General features: G+C 44.3%; 1 pseudogene; it reads right to left on the bottom strand.

Annotated features, from left to right (window-relative positions):
- Nucleotides 1-11,968: 11,968 nt before the first annotated feature.
- Nucleotides 11,969-12,843, bottom strand: LOC101127814 (small ribosomal subunit protein uS2-like; annotated as a pseudogene).
- Between the last annotated feature and the right edge of the window lie 2,074 nt (nucleotides 12,844-14,917).

Genomic DNA, 14,917 nt, shown 5'->3' with positions numbered 1-14,917 from the left:
TCTCGTGACCATGAAACTGGAGCTACTCAGTTTCTCACCATGTGGACTGTTTGGTGGAGCTACTTCCCAGAGCCACTCAAGAGCCCTCATAACATGGCATCTGGCTTTCTCCAGAGTGAGTGACTCAAGCAAGAGCAAGGCAAAAGCCATAGGTCTTTTATGGCCCAGGCTCAGGAGTCAAACACTGTCATTTCCAAAATATCCTATTGGGTACCTACATCAGTTCTCCACAGGGTCATGAATACCAGGAAGCAGGAATCATTTGGGGCCATCTTAGAGGCTGGTTACCACAGGGACCCTGTCTTTTATTCCTTCTATATGTTATGCCATATAGATCCGATTCTGGCATAGGCATAATCAACCCGAACTATGCAGAAATATCATAATGAATCAAGAAGCAAATTCTGCCGGGCACGGTGGCTCATGCTTGTAATCCCAGCACTTTGGGAGGCCGAGGTAGGCGGATCACCTGAGGTTGGGGGTTCAAGACCAGCCTGACCAACATGGAGAAACCCCATCTCTATTAAAAATACAAAAAGTTAGCCGGGCATGATGGCACATGCCTGTAATCCCAGCTACTCAGGAGGCTGAGTCAGGAGAATCACTTGAACCCAGGAGGTGGATGTTGCGGTGAGCAGAGATCGCGTGATTGCATTCCAGCCTGGTCAACAAGAGCAAAACTCAATCTCAAAAAAAAAAAAAAAAAAGGAAGCAAATTCTTTTTATAACTCATGACTGTGAGTAAAAGGACCAGTCTTGGGTCAAGGTGCCTGGGAGACATCTCCAAGGCAGACACTAGCATGCAAGAAGTTTATTGTGGAAAAGAACCCTCTGGATCACCACTGCTTGTTGGGGAGCGAAGGAACTAGTATTGGGATCAGGGAATTGTGGAGCAACAAAGGCCTCAGCCAATCCCAAGGGAAGCTCTGGCGCTAGGATGGCCCATCACAGTATTTACACCATGAAAACTGGCAGTGCTACAAATCAGAGTTGTTGTTATTTTTAGACACAGGGTCTCGCTCTGTCACCCGGCTAGAGTGCAGTGGCACTATCATATTAATAGATCGCTGCAGCCTGAAACTCCTGGGCTCAAGCAATCCTCCCACCTCAGCCTCCTGAGTAGCTGAGACTACAAGTACAGGCCACTGCGCCTGACTAACCTACTTTTTCTAGAGATGGCTGTCTCACTATGTTCACCAGGCTGGTCTCAAACTTCTGGCCTCATGCCATCCTCGTAGTTCGACCTCCCAAGGCACTGGGACTACGGGCATGAGCTGCTGCACCCAGTCAAATTAGGATTTTTGAAATCCCTGATTTAAACCTTGAGTTGGTTATTAATAATTTACCAGCGCACTGGTGATCTTTTGAATCCCTTTTCCTGAGATCCTGAATGTAGTATCTTATCATGTTAAAATTTCTGAGAAGTCCCACAATAAGGACATTTGTGTAACTTTGTGAAATAAACATTTCCCAAACATAGGACGTGGTATACACTTTGGTGCACAGACCCAAGTGTCTAAGAAGCTATTTAATTTCTGATGTTGACTCCCTTTTCTCCCAGATTGATGAGGGAAAAAAACAACCACCACCACCTGCTTCTCACTTGTTGATCCACTCAGGCACCGCTCAGACGCCCAGAATCCCTGTTCACAGGATCTGCCAGGTCTGAGGACTCAGCTCAGTCTCTGGGAGATGCTCGAGGGAAAGGGATCCTCATCCTCTGGGTGGGGGTGCATGCTTCCCTCCCTGTGATTCAGCCTCTCCTATTTCCCACTGCCTCTCAGGCCTGTTTCACCCGTTCTGCCTGACTCCTGAAAGCATTTGCGTTTGCAAGCCCAGTCTAGGTGCACTTCCTGACCACTTTGTCTCTGCCACCTCCCTGGTGCGCTGCTTGCAGGCTGGGCCTGGGGCTCTCCTGAGCCACAAACCCTGGCTTCCTCCCTCTCCCCTCTTCCTTCCCCGCCCCCTACTTCTCTTCCAGACTCCTGTTTGCCTACCGCATTCCTCCTCCCCTTCCCTTTTCTCCTTTTCTTCCTGTCTCCCCTTCCCCTTTTCTTCTTTCCTCAAAAACCCTTTCCAGGCTGGAGTAAGTCTCTCTCCCTTCATCCAGCCTTTGCTTGAGAGTCAGCTGAATTCTCCCAAGGACTTTGGCTTTGTTTCCCGTCCGATCAGCAGCCTCCAGAAGGTAACGAGCACTGTGCCCCGCCTGCTTCAATGGGGGAGGAACGGTATGGAATTGGGAGAGACGAGAAAAAGTTCCTATCTAAAACCCCCTTTCCCTCCACCACACTGATTTGACTTTGGAACAGTTTTGTGGAGCACAGTTCAGGGAAACTCTGCAAGTGCTTCCCATGGTCTCTTGCAAAACCAGCGGGTGCCAAGGAGGTGCCAGAGTGACCTCTGGGCTCACAATCTGTGACAGACAGTAAGACAGTCTGGAAATACTTTCATCTCAGCCCTTCAAGGGATTAGGTACGAAAGGGGAGGGAGGGTAGAGCCTGGGAATCCCAGCTGACCTGGAGTCACTGAGTCCAGGGGGGCCGAGGGCCGATGGGAGAGGAGTTGCTGTTCTTGGCTGCTGTTTGAAAACTTTCGTACAAGATCGCATCATTCTTCATCCCGTTCACTTGTGTTTCCACAGGTACTGCTTTCTGAGGGTCTGGGTGGCTCCTTGGAAAAGGGGTCTGGGTGGCTCCTTGGAAAAGGAGTCTGGTCCCCACTGTGATAGTATTAAATACAAGTCTCTGAAAACGTCTTAAAATCCCTCCCAAAATTAATGCATTGATTTAGAAGTGAGACCAAAATGTGAAGACTTCACCAGTCTAAAATAAATTCAAAACAAGTTAAATGAGCATGACTGAATAGCCAGCCATTTCTAAATTGTTCATTTCACATATTGTAGCCTTTACAGTGGTGGCAACTATGATAACAGATCCTATGACTTAGATAAGATCAACAAATTACCAAGTGCTAATTGTTTCTGCTGGGTGTAGGTGAGGAGATAAATAGCTTGTAAATTAAACAGCAGTGCCTAAGGGTGCCATTCCCGTACTCACACGGGCTGCTCCGTGCTCTCCAGCAAATAATTTCCTCTTATCTCATAATTAAACATTTTTACCTTTAAAAACCACAATCATTAGTGAATATGTTATCCTCCTAGTGCCAAATTTAAAAGAGGAGAAAGGAGATAAGAAGCAGTAATCTAATAAACTGAATGACAATGTCATTTCATCCTTTTGCAAATCATCGAAATTTAGGCTTTCTGTCTTGGGTGGTTATTGGGCCATCTATGCAGCTTTTCCATAAGCAGCTCCTGCCCCAGTGCTGAAGTGTGGCAGTCGTCAAATCCAGAGCCTGTGTGGCCTGGAGCCTGTCAGTAAGTGCTCATGTGCCGCAGCTGTTCTCTGTTGTTTAGGATCTTGCCTCAGATTCACTTATAAATGGCATTTATAACATCAAACTTATTCAGTGCCCGTTAAGATGTTTTAGCTTTATCATGAATGTCAACCGTTCCTTTTCCAGCTTCCCATCTCAAGGGAAGACCATGAGAGCTGAAATCACTACCACATTATTTTACTCCAAGTGCAGACATACAGTGCAGTGCAGTGTAAAGAGCTGTTTTCTTTCCTTCCCTTTGTTTTCAAAGTTCAGTCTCTGAACATCTGGTTAGAAGAGTGTTATCTGGATAATGTTTTTCACTCTGCGCTAGTTATGGTATGTCCATGTGTTAGAAATTCTAAAGACAAAAATGTGTCCATTCCTTCTTTGTTCATCCATCCATCCTTTCATTCATGCATTTATTTCATCGTTTATTCTTCTCATGTTTATGAAGTTCTTTTGGTTCAAACCCTTTGCAGGGCGCTAGATGAAAGGCAAATGTGCGTGGGGCACATTTCTTTCTGCTGAGCTCAGAGGGAGAGGCCAAAATTGTAAATACTGATTACAGTAGAAAGCACTGTGGAGAGGCCCCACCCAGCTTGGGCCAGGCAGGAAGATTCCAATGAGGCAATGATAAAACCAAGAGGAGCAGCAGAGAACAGCGGCTTGCAGCCCCCTGGCTGAGCTAGCTTCAGACGCAGATAAATAAGTGCCTGACAAGTCTCGGGTATCAACTACAGGCTTGGCCAGGGGTAGCCTGCAAAGATGAAACCTTTGACGTGGGCTATCTCATTTTATTCTCCTGGTAACCTGTGATATAGGCTCTTCCCTAGCTACTTTGCAGTGGGGAATAAGAGAAACAGGGGAAGAAGTCCTGGCTGCCCCTGCCTATTGTGACTTTGAGAAGGAATTACCCTCCCAGGGCTTCAATTCCCTAATATGTTAAGTGGGGATCATAACAGTTTCTGCCTCTCAGGTTTGTTGTGAAGATTACATGAATTTACACATGTGAAGCATTTCGAATAATGCATGAATTCAGTAAATAGTAACTATCATTACTAATCTTACTAATTAGGCTTAGTGAGCATAATTAAGTGACCCAAATTATCCAGCTGAAAAGAGGCAGAGCTAGGGGTCAAACCTCTTCCTTATCTACAGTATTGTGTGCAGCATACCACGGGACCACACAGGATGACCACTTAATTAAGACTGATGCAACCAGGGAGGGCTTCCTGCAGGAGGTAGCATCTGAGCTGAGTTTGGAAGAAGGGCCTAGAGTTTGCCAGGGAAAGAAGTGGGAAAAGCATTTTAAGGAGACTAGCAGAATGTGTAAAGGCCTGGAGGCATGAGCAGGCCTGGTATATAACAGGACCGTGGTATGGCCAGGGGGTGGAGGAGTTTAGATTGGACCCTGAAGGCAAAGCAGATTCTTTGTTTTGTTTCTGGTGCTAGTAATTAGTGTGTTTATTTGAAGAGTGGGAAAAAGTAAAAGAGAAACTTAAAAATACAGGTAATTTGTATTTACAATTTATTTACTGTTTTTCTTTAAGTGACTTGCTCTTTTTACTTAAATTTATTTATTGATTTTCATTTTCGTTTTTTAATAAATAGAGATGGGGTCTTGCTTTGTTGCCCAGGCTGATCTCCAACTCCTAGACTCAAGTGATCCTCCTGCTTCAGCCTCCCAAAATGTTGGAATTACAGGTGCGAGCCACCACTCCTGGCGTAAATTTACTTTTGAACTATATCACAACCATAAAATGGAAAACTATAGTGCCAGATATGTTTTGGAATTCAGATTTTTTTCTGATTTAGAAAGGAGATATAGAGCATACGCCCTGCAGTAGTTAACACCCCCAGAAGCCAAAGAATCAATAAATATTTCTCAGAGAAATGTATGACTATTTACACCAAGTAGGACAGAAGCTATATATAGCTTGCCTCAAGGAGCTTTGGCCCCAGCATTACAAAAAAAGCTTTCATTTTTCAGAGATTTGTAGATTTTAGAATGTGGATGAGTAGTCTCACTTGCTGGAACTAGAAGGTAACAGAAAATATATTTGTTGCATACAAAGCTTTAGAGTCCAGCTCAGCCTCCCAGCTGTGGCTACAGAGGTGCATCCTTGTTGAAAGGAGATTCACTGGCATCAGGGAGGTGTTCAAACTTCCACTAGCAATGTTAACAATGAGGAAACTGGGTGTTGGGTATTTAGGAACTGTATGTAATGCTCTTGCAATTTTTCTGTAAATCTTCAACTATTCTGAAATTTAAAGTTTATTAAAAAAAAAAAAAGCTGACTCACACCAAACCAGACTTTCTCCATAACAGAATCACTGATACGGTTAGGCTTTGTGTCCCCACCCAAATCTTATCTTGAATTGTAATCCCAGGTGTTGAGGGAGGGACCTGGTGGGAAGTGATTTGATCATGGGGGCGGTTTCCTCCATGCTGTTCTCGTGATAGTGAGGGACTTCTCATGATATCTGTTGGTTTTATAAATGGCAGTCCCCCTGGGCTTTTTCTGTCTCTCCTGTCGCCTTGTGAAGAAGATGCCTGCTTCTCCTTCCTCCATGATTGTAAGTTTCCTGAGGCCTCCCCAGCCATGTGAAACTGTAAGTCAATTAAACCTCTTGTCTTTATCAACTACGCAGTCTTGGGTAGTATCTTTATAGTAGTGTGAAATTGAACTAATACAATCACTTTCTCATTCAGTGACTCCATTCTTAATGCCCCCACCTCATCCCCACAAAATGATTCCATGGACATCCCCTGACCCCAAGGTAGGCTCCCAGGCTTTGGGAAACCCTGGCTGGGCTGGGCTGGGCTGGGCTAGGCTATGTTGTCTCTGGACATTAAGCCGAAGGATAGGGCTTTTTATGTGGCAATGAGATTTCATTAAAGGTGTTTAAGTGTGTTGGGGTTGCCGTTGAGAGTACCGTTTGTGGATGGGGGTGAGAAGTTTGGCCAGAGAGGAAAGAGACCGGGGAGCAAGAGGGAAAGGCTAGTGATCAGGCTGGCAGGCTGATGGCCAGGAAGGCACAGATGTGGGTGAACAGGAGGGTTCAGAGAGGCAGGAATGCAGACCCCCTGGAGGTGTGTGTAGGAGAGCGTGTTAGGGGCTGGCTGGGGCAGGATGCTGGCTTTGTGAGGGGCCAAGGGCATCTCACAAAAATGTTCTGCAATGTTCTAGGTCATTCCCTGAATAGTAAAAAATATATTTTAAAAAAATTTTTTGAAAGAAAAGAAAATGTCCTGCAAGGGCCTGGAAGGGCAGGTTGCCCAGAGCAGCGTCAGAGACTCAGGCTTGATGCCATCCTTTCACAGACAGTAAGAGGCTCCTAGAGCTGTTGGACGTCTCCAGGAGACAGAAAAGGAACATTGCCCTTCCCCAGCCCCTCACAGCTTCACCCCCCTGCCCCAGCCACAGGGTAAACAACAACAAGGTTGGGACAAAGGAGGGGTTAGAAGAGAAGACAAACCGGCCCTCATTCTACTCATTCTGGGTGGAACAGGAAGCTCGGCTCCTGGTTGTTAAGCTTGAAGGTTGCTGATTGGAATCTGTGGGGATGGATGGAGATTCTCCCTTACAGGACCCGATGCCCAGGGCTGACTAAACAGGGAGTTGTTCTACCAAAGGCGTAGGAACCACTACAGAAAAAAGTGAAAGATACACAGGGTAGACGTCCTCCAGAAAGCAAGGAAACTTGAGCATCCAGCACGCAGAGGACACCCACTCTGCCCGTGTGCCTATTTTTGCCCCCAAATCCTCACCTGGGCATCAGTACCTCACCTGAGCCGCCAACAGCCAGGATCCTGTGCCAAGCCAGTGCCATTCTGGGATTTAACTCAGCTGCTACAAGCCAGAAAGAAACTGGGGACTCCAGGGCCAGTTCCTGAGCCTTCATGCCAGCCGGAGGGAGAGCGCCCAGCAGAGGCCGCGGGTTGCGCCCTGGGCGCGTCCCCTCCGCTGCCCTTCGTGGGCGCGAGTGGCAGCCGGCTGAGGGCCTGGCGGGGAGCCGGTCAGCCTGACATCCCCAGCAGATGTCAGTCTGGGAACAGGAAGCAGCGTGTTTGGGGTTTCTAAAAATAAATAAATAAATAACCACAACCACAAGAACAGTCTTTTATTGCAAAGTAAAAAAATGCTTTAATGACTAGAGCATTTAGCACATTGGGGGTTTTCATTGTTTTCAATTATATGCCATTCTGAAAGGAGAGCACAAATTCTGAGCCTGAATGGAGAATTGTGGGGCTTCGGATTTGTGCTGTTTTAAACATTTGCTTTACTACTTTAAGAAGAGAACTGTAAAATAGAAATAATGATATATTATTACAAGTAAATTACACTGTGGAGTAGCATTAATATTGCAGTTGAAACCTAGAATTTGAAATAAAGATGGAAATATTCATTTGTACATAGTTTTTGTTCTTAGAAAAATGATTTAGCATGAGTCAAGAAGCTTCCTTCTGCGCGTGCACATCCGGCGGGGGCTGAGGCTCCCTGGCCGGGGCACCCCAGGGCCGCTCTGCCAGGATCCCAGTGGTGAGCCCTGGGGTCCCCGCAGGGACCGGGAACCTGGAGTTCTCAGCACCAGGGCTGGCACAGGCTGGGGTCCTCCATGTGTCCCCCAGCAAGGGCTTGAAGCCAGGCCACTGTGATGCCCCCTCCTCTCTCTTACTTTCTGGCAATCTAGAAATGGAGAAAGGAGCAGAGGAGACTCAACAATGGCAGGGATTATAGGGGGACTGATGTGGGAGGAAGCAGCTTTTTCAAGAAGATCAGTCTAGATTAGTATGGGAATTGGACGTTTAGGGTTTCTCTCTCTCTCTGGTCATTTTTTTTCAGATTACAAAAGTAATATACATTTCCGGCAAAAAGAAAATTAATGTATTACAGAAACATGTGATTTAGAAAGTGGTAGTCCCTGCAATCTAGTCTAGGGTGGTGGTAAGGGCATTAGGTGCTTGTGGACAGAGGCTGCATAAGGAGATGGTGACAACAGGTGACAGAAGAGCTTTATTCTGCAATCAATACCTCCCTTCTCTCTTTATTTTTTTCTTTGTGTGCCTCTATCTGAAAAATATCACCCTTCTCAAAGGCAGGCCCTATTTTGTCAGGCCTAATCCCCTAGGCAGGCTTCTTCTTCCCCTTCTGGGAAGAAGGTGGTGAGAAAGGCCACAGAAAAATTTAGGGTCCATAGCTTCCTTCTATTTATCCATTCAAGTGTTGTTGTTTTTTTAAACCAGTATAATACAGCTGAGCTCCACCTACTGCATTTTGTGAACCAAACATCAAAGCTTGTCACGGTCAGTACTAAGCGATCTTTGGAAATGCATTTTTCAGGGGCACCCTGTCATTCTAGACAAGGCCCTACACTGCTCACGCGGGGCCCAACCCATTTCCTAACCTGGCCCTGCCCACTTCGCCAAACGCCCCCAGTCCAGCCACCCTCCTGACGCCTGAACTACCCACTACTTTTGCCTCTGAGGGCCCTCATTGCAGGTTAGGCTCCTCTTCCATCACCTGTGCAGGCCACCAAGCTCATGATCCTAGACTCTGCCTGACAGCCCAGCCTCTATGAAGTCTTCTGGGGCAACTCCTCACTCCTTAACACCCAATGCTTATCTTTTGTTAGTAAAGAGTAACTTGACTCGGATTTGTACCCCTTGCCCATTGTAAGGAATAACAATAAGTAGTTAATGAATGAATAAATTGGTGATTTGGGAGGTGGTACAAGGAAAGGAATATGAGGGAAGTACTATTTATTTAGCACATTTGAACAACCCTGCTGAGTAGGCATGATCTCTCTCACTTCACAATTGAGGAAACAGGGTCAGAGAGGATTAATAACTTATCCAAAGTCACACAGCCAGGAAGGGGCAGAGCAAGGTTTAGAATCCAGGTCTGCTTTGACTCCCTATGGTTCGAATGTTTGTCTACTAAATTCATGTTGAAATGTGATTGCTAACAATGGGAACTAATGACTGATGCAGTTATAAAAGGGCCAGTTTGGCCCCCTTTTGCCTTTTGCCCTTCTGCTGTCCACCATGTGATGATGCAGCAAGAAGGTGCTCACTGGCTGGTGCCTCGAAGTTGGACTTCCCAGCCCCCAGAACTGTGAGCCAATAAGGTTCTGCTCATTACCAATCACTCCGTCTCAGGTATTCTGTTATAGCACAAACAGACTAAGACGTTTCCTTTTCACCTCTCAACATGGAGTGAGCACTGGCTCAGAGAATCCCCAACACGTACACTGGGGACCACCAAGAGACCATCTGTGGGTTCCCTGGAATCCCTAAGGCAGCCCAACACATACCAAGGGTCTTTCCCATAAATATTTGATTAAATTCCTAAAATTCCTAATATCCACTCCCACCTTCCACCTCAGCAACCTTTTATTTGGAAAACTTTAAACTTAGAAAAATTGAAAGAGCAGGACAATGAACGTGAGTGTATCCTTCACATTTCCAAACATATATACACACTTGTATATGTATTTATACATTAGAGGCTTTTTGTTTTGGTTTTGCTTTCCTGAACTATTTGAAAACGACTTGCAGATATTGTACGCTTGACGCATAAATATTTCAGCATGTTTCTCTTAGAAGAAAGGGATTCTCTTCCACAATCATAATACCATTATTACACCCAACACATTTAACATATACTTAATAGTTCAATGTGTAGTCTATATTCAAATTGGTTCAAAAATGTCTTTTATAGCTCTTTTTGTTTTTTGATCCTGAATCTTTTTTTTTTTTTTTCTTTTTGAGACGGAGTTTTGCTCTTGTCATCCAGGCTGGAGTGCAATGGCACAATCTTGGCTCAGTGCAACCTCTGCCTCCCTGGTTCAAGCAATTCTCCTGCTTCAGTCTCCCAAATAGCTGGGATTACAGGCACCCACCACCACACCCAGCTAATTTTTTTTATTTTTTAGTAGAGATGGGGTTTCACCATGTTGGCCAGGCTGGTCTTGAACTCCTGACCTCAGGTGATCCACCCACCTCAGCCTCCCAAAGTGCTAGGATTACAGGTGTGAGCCACCACGCCCGTCTGATCCTGAATCTTTTTAAGGATCACAAATCTCACTGATTTGTCATGTCTCTTTAGTCTTCTGTAACTTACAGCAATTATTTTATCTTTTTCATGATATTGACACTTTTTAAGAATTCAAACTGGTTCTCTCATAGAGTGTCCCACATTCTGGATTTGTCTGTTTGTTTCTTCCTTCCTTTTCCCCCAAGAATACTATATCTGTATCATGCATTGTGGTGTATCAGGAGGCACATAATGTCACTTTGTTCCATTACTGATGATGTGGTTACCCTTGATTACTTGGTGTGGGTGCCCTCTAAGATGGCCCCCATTGGTCCTTACCTCCTGGTGTCCACATCCTTGGGTTCCCCCTCCCCTTAGGTATGTGTTGGACTTAGTGACTTGCTTCTAAAGAATAGAATAAGTGAGAAGTTATAGACTGTTACTTCTGAGATGAGTTTACAAAAACACTACGGTTTTCATTTTGGGAACGGTCACACGGCTTGTTCTAGGGGAAGCCAGCTGCCATGCTGTCAAGAAGCCCTATGGAAGGGCCCCCAGGATCTTGAGGCGAATCTTCTGAGGTCTGCATAACAATCTACTACAATAACTTATTTTTGATGTCAGATTGTCCCAAATTTGGTTAGTGGAAGTTCCTCCAAGCTGATGTCAGTATCCTTTTGACATAACCCCATCAGTCTTTGAGCACTTCCTTACTTTGTGGCTCACTTCATATTTTCCCTGCTTCAGGTCTGGAATCAGCCATCTCTCCAGGGTTTCTTTTAGTGGAAAATGGCATTGGGAAACGAAGCTCTGGCCACTAGGTTTGCTCATTGCTACTGGGATACCATTGTTTATAAACCCTTTTGGTGGACAGAGCTAGGAAATGCATACTTTTAGAAAACTAGTATTTTTTTAAATTTCTTCCAATTAAAACCCAGCTCCACAGGATTCCTCCTCATCTTCCCAATCCGTATTTGTATCTTTGCTTCCTCCACAATGGGAACTCTGACTTCCAGCACCATCAATACATTCATTTATTTAGTTTATTTTAACACACCTATTAGCAAAAAGGAAACATCAATATATTTAATCATTTGCTCTGTTCTACAATATACCCCAAATACTTTCAGAATGACTGACTGCTCCAATACCATTTCCTTTTTTTTTTTTTTTTTTTTTTTTTTTTTGAGACGGAGTTTCACTCTTGTTGCCCAGGCTGGAGTGCAATTGCACAATCTCAGCCCACCGCAACCTCCTTCTCCTGGGTTCAAGTGATTCTTCTGCCTCAGCCTCCCGAGTAGCTTTGATTACAGGCATGCGCCACAACGTCCAGCTAATTTTGTATTTTTAGTAGAGATGGGTTTCTCCATGTTGGTCAGGCTGGTCTTGAACCCCAACCTCAGGTGATCCACCTGCCTCAGCCTCCCAAAGTGCTGGGATTTCAGGTGTGAGCCACGGCGCCCTGCCTACCATTTCCTTTTTAAAATAAATTGGTGTTTATTTCTGTCAGCCTTCTTTTCATGGTGCTTAAAAGCCTGTGGATAAACAGCTTAAGCCCATTCAGTGGTTGCTCCTACACGTTTAGTGGCTGAGCAGTGGGAGCTGCAGACTAGTCTTCCGTGGCAAGCAGAGCACTCCAGTCTTCAGTAGAGAGCTGCTGAATAGGCACAGAGGGCACCTGCCACCTTTAGACCAATCTGCGCCCTCAGGCTGAGTAGCAGTGGACTCAGGAGCTGCAGCAGTCCATTCATCCTGAAATTCCTCTTGGTCACAGCCTTTCCAGCAGCAGCCTGCTCTTCTTTACAATCTCTTCAGGATCTCTGTGGAAGCAGAGATCAGACATGACCTCCCATTCACAGATGGTGCCAGGTATGTACAAGACTTTCCATGCTAGCATCTACCATGTCAAACCCCCTGAGTGAGCTCCCTTGTTGTTGCATTGGATGGTAAGGTCCACATAGTGCAGAGGAGAATCTGTGTGACACAGAGCAATGGTAGGTAGGTTAATGTAAGATGCCTCTGTGAGGGGCTGGTCGTCAGCCCTGGGATCAGTAACCACCACAAGCTGTGGCTCCCGGAAGGCTCCTGAGATCTGGTTAGTGAATGTTCTAGGAGTGAAGCAGCCAGCAACAAGAGTGGCTCCAGTGACAGCAGCAAACAACGGCGTGGCTTTCTGGCCAGTTTTCCTGGAGGATATGACACTGACATCAGCAGGGTTTTCAATGGCAACAATGGCACAAGCTGCCAGCAGCAACTTCTCCCAGGTCTTCTTCTGATTTAGGATGTAGATGCCATCACTTTTCATTTTATAGATGTACTGTTCCATTTGGAAGTCAAAATTAGTGTCACCTAAGTGGGTTCCTGCTGCAAGGAACTTGAGGACATCCTCCTCCTTCACTGGCAGGACATCAAGGGCTCTGGACATTGTGAACGTTTCCCTTTAAATTAAGACAGGAATCCAGAACAAGCCAGAATGGACCCCTCTCTGGGTAGTGCAGAAGCCCATTTCCAACATCAGGCCTAAGAAAAGTTCAAGACTTCTTTGTAATACTATTTGTTCTTAGAATACATCCAGTTAAGGGTAGATAGTCAGAATACTGTATTCACAGGTCATTTCAACCTTTTTTTTTTCTGTATGGTTCTATTATTAATTTTATATGCATTTAATTTGTTTATATTTGCATTTAATTTTAAGCTTTTCTTTTTGACAAATCTCTCAAAATTTAAAAAATTTTAAATATGGGCCAGGCGTGGTGGCTCACACTTGTATTCCCAGCACTTTGGGAGGCCGAGGTGGGTGGATCACCTGAGGTCAAGAGTTCGAGACCAGCTTGGCCAACATGGCAAAACCCCATCTCTACTAAAAACACAAAAATTAGCCAGGTATGATGGCACATGTCTGTAATCCCAGCTACTCGGGAGGCTGAGACAGGAGACTCACTTGAACCCAGGAGTTGGAGGTTGCAGTGAGCTGAGATCATGCCACTGCACTCCAGCCTGGGTGACAGAGTGAGACTCCATCAAAAAAAAAAAAAATTAAATATGTAAAACTTTTACAAGGTTCAAAAGTCAGAACTATATATATATGTATATATAAAATTATATATGTAGTTATATATAACTATATATCAAAAACTATACTCAGAATTTGATATGGTTTGGCTGTGTCCTCACACAAATCTCATCTCGAACTGTAGTTCGCATAATCCCTGTGAGTTGTAGGAGGGACCTGATGGGAGGTAATTGAATCATGGCGGTGGTTACCCCCATGCTGCTGTTCTCGTGATAGTGAGTGAGTTCTCACGAGATTGATGGTTTTATAAGGGGCTTTTCCCCCTTCTGCTTGGCACTTCTTCCTGCCACCATGTGAAGAAGGACGTGTTTTCTTCCCCTCCCACCATGATTGTAAGTTTCCTGAGGCATCCCCAGCCATGCTGAATTATGAATCAATTAACCCGCTTTCCTTTACAAATTACTCAGTCTCGGGTATGTCTTTATTAGCAGCGTGAGAACAGACTAATACGAAAGGGTAAACTCACATCCTTATTACTTCCACTCCATTCCTGCCAATCCCCTATAGGCAACTACTTGTTTTTGGTTTATTTCCTTCCTGTATCTCTCTTTCTTATACAAAAAACGTAGCATAATATATCCATTATTTAGTACTTTAATTTTTTTCACTTAACATATCCTGGAAATTACTACATGTTAATTCAGAGAAATATTCCTCAACACTTGTCAGCTGTGTAGTACTCCATTGTGTGAATGCATCACAGTTTATTCAATTACTATCCTAATTGAATGAAATTGTTTCTAATATTTTGCTATTTAAGTAATGTCTCCGTGAACAACCTTATAAATACGTTGTTTTATATTTGTAGAAGTGTACTTTCAGGATAAATTCCTGGAGTTAGTATTACTGAGTCAAAGGGTAAATTGCATATATAGTTTTGCTAGATATTTCCAAATTCCCTCCACAGGGGTGTATCATTTTGCATTCCCACCAATGATTATGAGAATCATTACAGCCTTGCCAATGGAGTGCATGGTCAAACTTCTGAAATTCTGTCAATTTTATAAAGATTGGTATCTCAATGTAGTTCTAATATATATTTATAACATAATGAGTGAAGTTGAACATCTTTCTGTATTTTAAGGTCCATCTACATATTTTTGTATCTGTGTGTATGAGCTGTTTGTTCACGCCTTTTGCCTAATTTTCTATCAAGTTTTGGCCTTTTCCCCTCAATATTTAAAAGTTCATTACATTCCTAATATTACAGATTAACCTGTTTCTGTGAAAATGTTGCAAATATTTCTCACAATGTGCCAATTTTCTTGCCATGCAGCAGGTTTTTATAAAGTTGTTGAATTTATTAATACTTTATTTTATGCCATTGGAGTATTTTATTTTTCATTAGCAAAGCATTCACTTTGGTGTCAGGCTGAGCTTGGACTGGGTTTCCATGCCTCTCTTAAAATTTTTATTTGAAAAAAAA

This window comes from Gorilla gorilla, chromosome 11 (genome assembly GCF_029281585.2).
Source record: "Gorilla gorilla gorilla isolate KB3781 chromosome 11, NHGRI_mGorGor1-v2.1_pri, whole genome shotgun sequence".
In the NCBI taxonomy this organism is placed as follows: domain Eukaryota; kingdom Metazoa; phylum Chordata; class Mammalia; order Primates; family Hominidae; genus Gorilla; species Gorilla gorilla.
Note: the sequence above shows the minus strand (reverse complement) of the source record. Positions and strands in the feature narration are given on the sequence as shown.